Source organism: Ambystoma mexicanum, chromosome 3q, assembly GCF_040938575.1.
Source record: "Ambystoma mexicanum isolate Mex_15411 chromosome 3q, UKY_AmexF1_1, whole genome shotgun sequence".
NCBI lineage: Eukaryota > Metazoa > Chordata > Amphibia > Caudata > Ambystomatidae > Ambystoma > Ambystoma mexicanum.
This window is the reverse complement of record NC_090926.1, coordinates 1,306,189,198-1,306,198,940: the sequence shown is the minus strand read 5'-3', so window position 1 is coordinate 1,306,198,940 and position 9,743 is coordinate 1,306,189,198. Positions and strand designations below refer to the sequence as shown.

At 54.8% G+C, this 9,743-nt stretch overlaps 1 protein-coding gene across 2 annotated transcripts in view; it reads left to right on the top strand.

Moving 5' to 3' along the window:
• The first annotated feature begins 2,540 nt into the window (after positions 1 to 2,540).
• LOC138447920 (gastrula zinc finger protein XlCGF57.1-like) overlaps positions 2,541 to 9,743 on the top strand; it is a 43,342-nt gene continuing 36,139 nt past the window's right edge. Inside the window, exon 1 of one of the 2 annotated variants that reach the window (XR_011259971.1) lies at positions 2,541 to 2,935. The gene's annotated coding sequence lies outside the window, so the exon portion shown is untranslated. The remainder of the gene's footprint in view (positions 2,936 to 9,743) is intronic. The other variant, XM_069604441.1, reaches the window with a different exon arrangement.

Here is a 9,743-nt window from a genome sequence, read left to right as displayed (position 1 = left end):
CCACCTTGCCCTCTGCACCTTCAGACCTCTCCTACCTCCCTCTTCACCTCCTGACCTCTTCCACCTCCCTCTCCACCTCCTGACCTCTCCCACGTTGCCCTCTGCACCTTCTGACCTCTCCACCTGGCCACCTCCTGACCTCTCCCACCTTGCCCTCTGCACCTTCTGACCTCTCTACCTGGCCACCTCCTGACCTCTCCCACCTTGCCCTCTGCACCTTCTGACCTCTCCCACCTCCCTCACTACCTCCTGACCTCTCTCTCCACCTCCTGAACTCTCCCACCTTGCCCTCTGCACCTTCTGACCTCTCCACCTGGCCACCTCCTGACCTCTCCCACCTTGCCCTCTGCACCTTCTGACCCCTCCTACCTCCCTCTCCACCTCCTGACCTCTTCCACCTCCCTCTCCACCTCCTGACCTCTCCCACCTTGCCCTCTGCACCTTCAGACCTCTCCTACCTCCCTCTCCACCTCCTGACATCTTCCACCTCCCTCTCCACCTCCTGACCTCTCCCACGTTGCCCTCTGCACCTTCTGACCTCTCCACCTGGCCACCTCCTGACCTCTCCCACCTTGCCCTCTGCACCTTCTGACCCCTCCTACCTCCCTCTCCACCTCCTGACCTCTTCCACCTCCCTCTCCACCTACTGACTTCTCACCCTGGTCACCTCCTGACCTCTCCCACCTTGCCCTCTGCACCTTCAGACCTCTCCCATCTTGCCCTCTGCACCTTCAGACCTCTCCCACCTTGCCCTCTGCACCTTCAGACCTCTGCTACCTCCCTCTCCACCTACTGACCTCTCACCCTGGCCACCTCCTGACCTCTCCCACCTTGCCCTCTGTACCTTCTGACCCCTCCTACCTCCCTCTCCACCTCCTGACCTCTCCCACCTTGCCCTCTGCACCTTCAGACCTCTCCTACCTCCCTCTCCACCTCCTGACCTCTTCCACCTCCCTCTCCACCTCCTGACCTCTCCCACGTTGCCCTCTGCACCTTCTGACCTCTCCACCTGGCCACCTCCTGACCTCTCCCACCTTGCCCTCTGCACCTTCTGACCCGTCCTACCTCCCACTCCACCTCCTGACCTCTTCCACCTCCCTCTCCACCTACTGACTTCTCACCCTGGTCACCTCCTGACCTCTCTCACCTTGCCCTCTGCACCTTCAGACCTCTCCCATCTTGCCCTCTGCACCTTCAGACCTCTCCCACCTTGCCCTCTGCACCTTCAGACCTCTGATACCTCCCTCTCCACCTACTGACCTCTCACCCTGGCCACCTCCTGACCTCTCCCACCTTGCCCTCTGTACCTTCTGACCCCTCCTACCTCCCTCTCCACCTCCTGACCTCTCCCACCTTGCCCTCTGCACCTTCAGACCTCTCCTACCTCCCTCTTCACCTCCTGACCTCTTCCACCTCCCTCTCCACCTCCTGACCTCTCCCACGTTGCCCTCTGCACCTTCTGACCTCTCCACCTGGCCACCTCCTGACCTCTCCCACCTTGCCCTCTGCACCTTCTGACCTCTCTACCTGGCCACCTCCTGACCTCTCCCACCTTGCCCTCTGCACCTTCTGACCTCTCCCACCTCCCTCTCTACCTCCTGACCTCTCTCTCCACCACCTGAACTCTCCCACCTTGCCCTCTGCACCTTCTGACCTCTCCACCTGGCCACCTCCTGACCTCTCCCACCTTGCCCTCTGCACCTTCTGACCCCTCCTACCTCCCTCTCCACCTCCTGACCTCTTCCACCTCCCTCTCCACCTCCTGACCTCTCCCACCTTGCCCTCTGCACCTTCAGACCTCTCCCACCTTGCCCTCTGCACCTTCAGACCTCTCCCATCTTGCCCTCTGCACCTTCAGACCTCTCCCATCTTGCCCTCTGCACCTTCAGACCTCTCCTACCTCCCTCTCCACCTACTGACTCCTCACCCTGGCCACCTCCTGAACTCTCCCACCTTGCCCTCTGCACCTTCAGACCTCCCCCACCTTGCCCTCTGCACCTTCAGACCTCTCCCACCTTGCCCTCTGCACCTTCCGACCCCTCCTACCTCCCTCTCCACCTCCTGACCTCTCCCACCTCCCTCTCCACCTCCTGACCTCTCCCACCTTGCCCTCTGCACCTCCTGACCTCTCCACCCACTGGCCTCTCACCCTGGCCACCTGCTGACCTCTCCTACCTCCCTCTCCACCTCCTGACCTCTCCTACCTCCCTCTCTACCTCCTGAACTCTCCCACCTCCCTCTCCACCTCCTGAACTCTCCACCTCCTGAACTCTCCCACCTTGCCCTCTGCACCTTCAGATCTCTGCTACCTCCCTCTCCACCTACTGAACTCTCACCCTGGCCACCTCCTGACCTCTCCCACCCTGACCTCTCCACCTGGCCACCTCCTGACCTCTCCCACCTTGCCCTCTGCACCTTCTGACCCCTCCTACCTCCCTCTCCACCTCCTGACCTCTCCCACCTCCCTCTCCACCGCCTGACCTCTCCACCTGCTGACCTCTCCCACCCCCTCTCTGTCCCATCTTGTTAGCAGGTAGGCTGTGGCAGCCGCACTGGAGCAGACGTTATGGGCCACTTCTTAACAATGGCGGTCGGGGCGGCATCTTCCTTTCCATGATGGCGAGGGAGGCAGGGGCGCTGACTGGGTATTTAAGCGCCGCGCATCGGAGGGCTCGCGTCGCGCGGCGTCTTCCAAAGGCGCGCTTTCCCCAGGTTTGGCGAAGGAGGAGCGCTACCGTCTTCGCAGCGCTACCCTGCGAGGAAAGTGAAGAGCTGGAGCGCAGCGGCCTGGGGGGTGCAAGGATCAGCACCGGGGGCGTGTTAGGGCATTATGTTCCCATCAGGGCCGAGTGCAGCGAGGACACACACCCCGACTCGCCCCTGCCAGGATGGGACCCCGAGGATAAAGGGGGCGCGGATTGACACTCCTTGGCAGGTAGGTGCGCTGATTACTAATGGAAGCCACTGCTACACACCTTTCCTGCACCCCCCCCCTCCTAAGTCTCGCTGTGATCTCCTCCTCCCCCCCCCCCCGCCCCCCCCCCCCAGAAGGAAGTGCTCGCCAGACCCCCTCCTGCCCTCCAGGATCCTGGCATACTGGGCACTGGGCATTTCATGGATGCTTAGACTTTTACTCCGAGCTCCCATCCATTTACTGCCCGAATGTCAGCAAGTCTGGCTCCCGGAGACCAGCCTCATTACGACCCTGGCGCTAATGGGTTAACGGCGCCGTAAAAGGCTGCGGCGCCGTTAACCCATTAGTGCCTAACCCCTGACCCCGCCCACCTCGCTCTCTCTACCCCCTCCCACCTTCTGACCTCTCCCACCTCGCTCTCTCTACCCCCTCCCACCTCCTGACCTCTCCCACCTCGCTCTCTCTCTACCTCCTGACCTCTCCCGCCTCGCTTGTTCTACCTCCCTGACCGCTCCGAACTCTGGCTTCACCCCCTGACCTCCCCACCTCTCTCTACCCCCTGACCTCTGTTACTCCCCTTCTCTCCCTCCTGACCTCTCCCACCTCTCTCTCTACCATCTGACCTTCCTACCTCCCTCTCTACCCCCTGACCTCTCCCACCTCGCTCTCTCTCGCTCCTGATCGCTCCCCACCTCTCTCTCTACCTCCTGACCTCTGGCTCCCCACCCCTCTCTACCCCCTGACCTCTCCCACCTCGCTTGCTCTACCCCCTCCCACCTCCTGACCTCTCCCACCCCGCTCTCTACCTCCCTGACCTCTCCCACCTCGCTCACTCTTTCTCTACCTCCTGACCTCTCCTACCTCCCTCTCCACCTCCTGACCTCTACCACCTCGCTTGTTCTACCTCTCCAACCTCTGGCTCCACCCCTGACCTCCCCACCTCACTCTCTCTACCCCCTGACCTCTGTCACTCCCCTTCTCTCCCTCATGACCTCTCCCACCTCTCTCTCTACCTTCTGACCTTCCTCCCTCTCTACCCCCTGACCTCTCCCACCTCGCTCTCTCTCACTCCTGACCTCTCCCACCTCTGGCTCCCCACCTCTTGCTCTACCTCCCTGACCCCTCCCACCTCGCTCTCTACCTCCCTGACCCCTCCCACCTCGCTCTCTCTACCCCCTCCCACCTCCTTGACCTCTCCCACCTCGCTCTCTCCCAACTCCTGACCCCTCCCACCTCGCTCTCTCTACCTCCCTGACCTCTCCCAACTGTATTGTAGTTTCAGTGCTTAGTAAGGATTTTTTATTCGATGCAGGTAAGGTAACCCACCGGCACCCGAGACTTGCCCCCTCCACGTTTAATTTTGAATGAAGCTGGAGTATTTTTTCCTTCCAGGGTGGACCACAGATTCTGAGGCAAGTTGTAGTTTGTATAGGTATTTGGTTATTTCAGACCAGTGTTCCTTGTGAGTTAGTAAAGCCCAATATTTGAGAGCTGACCCTTCATTGTCTGTGAGGCCAGTATAGAGATTGCAGGGGTAGTGTGGGCAGATTTTCTTTCAAACCGAAGACCTCTTGCTGCATGATTTCTGACTAATGAGGCACTTACCTCCGACATCTGTGTGCAATCTGTAGTCGCACATTTGCATTCCGGTAGGGTAACCTCATCCTGTCATCCTTCAGAAATGGATGCATTGAGTACCTTTTAAGAACCTTCTCCTATTTGCCATCAACCAAACCATGTAACTCCGGGCCCTGCTGACTCCACACAAAGAAAGATTACCTAGTCTTTGCAAAATCTTCCCCAAATCTGACTTTTTTGTAGACTTGAAGACTCAAACTAGCATGCCACCCTCTAAAGACCAAATCAAACGGAACTTTCAACTTTCATCCACCCCAGGTTAAGACTTCTAAGACTCAATAGAACCACTCTGATGAACCAGCATGGTCCTTCAACTCCCAAGGGATGGAACACTCACATTTGCCACATCTTCTCCTTCTCTCATCTGTCTGCTATCCAGGAGTGGTGTGCCACCAGTGATCTCTGCCTTAATGCCAGTAATACAGAGATTCTCCTCATCGGCACACCTACACCCTCCTTCCCTGTCACTCTGGCCAGCCTCCCTTGGCCCTCTTCCTGCTCCCACCTGTGAGGCTAAGAACCTCAGGGTCATCTTCGACTCCACACTCTCCTTTTCTCTTAACATCTCTGATGTCTCTAAGAAGTCACACTACCAGCGGCACCTCCTCAGAGGTATTCTTCCTTTCCTTCCCCCAGAAGCTCACTGTCTCCAGAGCCCTGGTTCTCTCTAGACTGGACTATTGCAACAGCCTCTTTCTAAATCTGCCCCTTTCTACTCTCCTCCCTCTACAAATCATCCAGAACAGGACTGTGAGACTTGTCCTTGGCCTCAAGCCCAGGGATCGTATCTCTCCAGCACTGAAATCTCTGCACTGGCTCCCAGTGGCTTCAAGGATTAAGTTAAAGACCCTCTGCATTGTCCAGAAGACCTTCTGAGGCTTCAGTCCTCAATACCTTAAACTCTTTCTTCCTAAATACCATGCTACTCAAGCTCTTCGCTCCTCCAACTCCCTCAGGGTCAGTCGCTTCTCCAAGCAACGAGTTGGTGGTAGATCTCCTTTTCCTGCTGGGGCCTCCCTCTGGAACAGCCTCTCTGAAACTTTAGGAGAACCATCTCCGTTTCCGGAAGCACCTCAAGACCTTCCCCTTTGCTTCTGCCTTCTCTCTTCCTCTCCCCTGCTGATGATACTGCACTGGTCACCTGGCTACCCTCTGATTTCGGGCCCAGGTCCCTGCCCACCCAGCCACCCAACTGCACTGCTTCCCAGCAACCCTTGCACTTGGGTCTGTATCTGTAACCCTACAGTCCCCCGACCTGCACTTTTGGACACCTGCTATCTGCACTTACCCTTGCACCTGCTGGCAGCACTTCTGGTTATTGTTTTGATTCCATGTACAGCCCTGCCCCCTCCCCTTTGCCCTGGCACTTTGCCCCTTCCCCTGCACTTGCACAATCTCAATGTCACTTGGCCTAGTAAGATCGTTGTCTCTGTCCTCCCTCTGTTCCCCCTTCCTTGCCTTGTCGCGCCTTGAAACACTTGTGTATAGGCGCGTTACAAATGCCATATCATAGCATAACAGCCATCACAAATATGGACACAGATTTTCATTGCATCAAACATGCGAGCCAGGATGAAATGGAGCTGGAGTGTGCACAACCTGAAATAAATATCCTCTTGGAGATTGGAAACCATTAGGGTTGGCCTTCCAACTCTTCCTCCTCATCAGACCTAAGACACTTGCATCACCTCACAGTCATCACAAAATGGAACTCACAACAGTAACACTACCTCATCTCAATGGCTAGCAATACGACATGACCTGTGCCACTTCACTCTGGTCCTAGAATTCCAATAAAAGGACTCATCAGGAGCCCTGAACCACTTCCTCCTTCCACAAATAATCGACTCCCCTTTCTCTATACTAGCCTTAAACTGCACGCACGGACCACTACACACGTGGCAGATTAATGTACGCAACCACCCCCCCAGGGGTTGCAGCTCAGAGCTCTTCACACAGCCTGCTACATATTTAGCTCTGTCACATACTGCGCCCTACCAGGGGATCTGTCTCCTAGCTCTGTCACCTAGTGGAAGCTGAGTGCTTCCCTCTGGATAGAACACTTGCCCAAGCGTGAATGCCTCCAACCACGTAGAATCATACCAGCACTCGGTTACTTCCAGCCCACACTCAACACCAATAGTGGTGCACCTGCCACTCTCTTGTAACCACCCCTTCTCTTTCAGGCACAACCACATGCCACAGATCCACCATACATCACCTGCCACTCTCTTGTAACCACCCCTTCTCTTTCAGGCAGAACCACATGCCACAGATCCACCATACGTCACCTGCCACTCTCTTGTAACTACCCCCTTCTCTTTCAGGCAGAACCACATGCCACAGATCCACCATACGTCACCTGCCACTCTCTTGTACCCACCCCTTCTCTCTCAGGCAGAACCACATGCCACAGATCCACCATACATCACCTGCCACTCTCTTGTAACCACCCCCTTCCCTTTCAGGCAGAACCACATGCCACAGATCCACCATACATCACCTGCCACTCTCTTGTACCCACCCCCTTCTCTTTCAGGCAGAACCACATGCCACAGATCCACCATACATCACCTGCCACTCTCTTGTAACCACCCCCTTCCCTTTCAGGCAGAACCACATGCCACAGATCCACCATACATCACCTGCCACTCTCTTGTAACCACCCCTTCTCTTTCAGGCAGAACCACATGCCACAGATCCACCATGCATCACCTGCCACTCTCTTGTAACCACCCCTTCTCTTTCAGGCAGAACCGCATGCCACATATCCACGATACATCACCTGCCACTCTCTTGTACCCACCCCCTTCTCTTTCAGGCAGAACCACATGCCACAGATCCACCATACATCACCTGCCACTCTCTTGTAACCACCCCTTCTCTTTCAGGCAGAACCACATGCCACATATCCACCATACATCACCTGCCACTCTCTTGTAACCACCCCCTTCTCTTTCAGGCAGAACCACAGATCCACCATACATCACCTGCCACTCTCTTGTAACCACCCCCTTCTCTTTCAGGCAGAACCACATGCCACAGATCCACCATGCCACTCTTGTAACCACCCCCTTCTCTTTCAGGCATAACCACATGCCACAGATCCACCATGCATCACCTGCCACTCTCTTGTAACCACCCCTTCTCTTTCAGGCAGAACCACATGCCACATATCCACCATACATCACCTGCCACTCTCTTGTAACCACCCCTTCTCTTTCAGGCAGAACCACATGCCACAGATCCACCATACATCACCTGCCACTCTCTTGTACCCACGTCTTCTCTTTCGGGCAGAACCACATGCCACAGATCCACCATACATCACCTGCCACTCTCTTGTACCCACCCCTTGTCTTTCGGGCAGAACCACATGCCACAGATCCACCATACATCACCTGCCACTCTCTTGTACCCACCCCTTCTCTTTCGGGCAGAACCACATGCCACAGATCCACCATACATTTCAGAGATTCACTAAACAAGAACAATTTACATTACCCATAATTTGGGTAGTAATGCCACTTATTAAAGCAATAAGACGAGGGAGATCTCCTCCATGAAACGCAACATAAAGTGATAATCTTGTTATTGTTCATCTTAAAATAATGGAAAAGGGTTTCATGGAACATTGTTATGGGTTATGATATGATATGGCATTTATAACGCGCCTATACAGTGTTATCTGCTCACAGCCCTGAGTGGACACTTAAGGAAGGTTTCCGAAATGTAGTTCTGGAGTGTGATGTATGTTTGCCTGGGGTGCAGTTCAGGGTGCTGATCTTGCAGGTACCTGATGAAGAGGAGGAGGGGGGTGATCCAGACCGGTCATTTATTTTATGTATTTTTCATTAACTCGTTTAAAGGTACAGCAGCAATTTTCTTGAGTCATTTTCTTTTTGGCGCCCGGGAATGGGCAATTACCGGGGCATTGCAGACCAAGTAATTGCCCATTCCCAGCCGCCGGAAAATATTACTCCCCATTTGAGTCCCATTGGACTCAATGGGAATGGTGAGGTCGGATGCACCGCCACCATTCATGAATCGTGCCGGTGCATCCGTCGAGGTCTGCGCGCAGGCAAAAGGCACCCGCTCGCAGAACTCGTAGTTCGCCGGTCCAGAAACAACGGTACCAGCAAACTTACCGGTACCGCTGTTTCCGGACGGGCAACCTTATAATGAGACCCAATGTGTTCAATGAAAAAAAACACACATGAAAGCACTTGTAATAGCGAATGGCGTTATATTTTTTTAAGGGCCTTTTTGCAACCGTTAAATTTATGTTAACTTGTTAGGGTGTATATTAACTTGATGCAAACCTTTTTATATACTTATATCTGCATTTATAATGGTGACATGCAAGTTCAAACAGCTGTGTCCTACATCGAGGTAGGTCTGTGGGAAATCCCTACCTCCGCTGTTGATTTTGCAAAAATCACCCAGCAAAGCACCTCTGAATGCGCTCCGACGCCGTTCCGCTCTCAGAATTACAGCACCAGCCATGACCATCGTTTTTCTTAGTTAACTGCGTTCATTACTTCGATCCAATATTGCGGATCTTGTGGGCGCCCTTTCCAAGATGGCCTCCCGGCATTATTAGTCACCTTTTCACCGTGCCTGGACCCTCCCAGGCTGCTGGCTCTCCCCATTGGCTACCTTACCATTCTTTTGGGCCAATTACCAACCTGGAGGCGTAAGCCGGCCTCCTCACCAAGGCTGATTTCCTGTCCCAGCCTGTCCAAGCCTTCCCAGCTGTTGGCCAGAAACCCTGCTCTGCTTATGTCCCGCAGAGTTTAGAAGTGTGACCCCATCGATAAGGTACTTTGGGCCTCATTCCGAGTTGGGCGGTAAGGGTTAACGGTCACCGGTAACGAGACCGGTGCCGTTAAACCCTTATTCCGAGTTCCCTTTGCGGGTTGTACTTTAATGCCTGCTTTTAGCAGGCGTTAAAAAACGAACCCGCAAAGGGACTTTGGAGGTAATTACGGTACCGTAATTACCGCCTTCCCCATTCCCATTGAGCCCTATGGGGAAGGGCAAATGGGGAATTACCGCCCCCTCCAACCTTGGAATGGGGCGGTAATACCTCCGTTCACCATGGAGGAGTCGGAAGGGGTTTGTAGGCAGCCACCAAACTGGGAATGAAGCCCTTTGTCTCTTATCTGGTGTACGCCATGTCCCCACACTC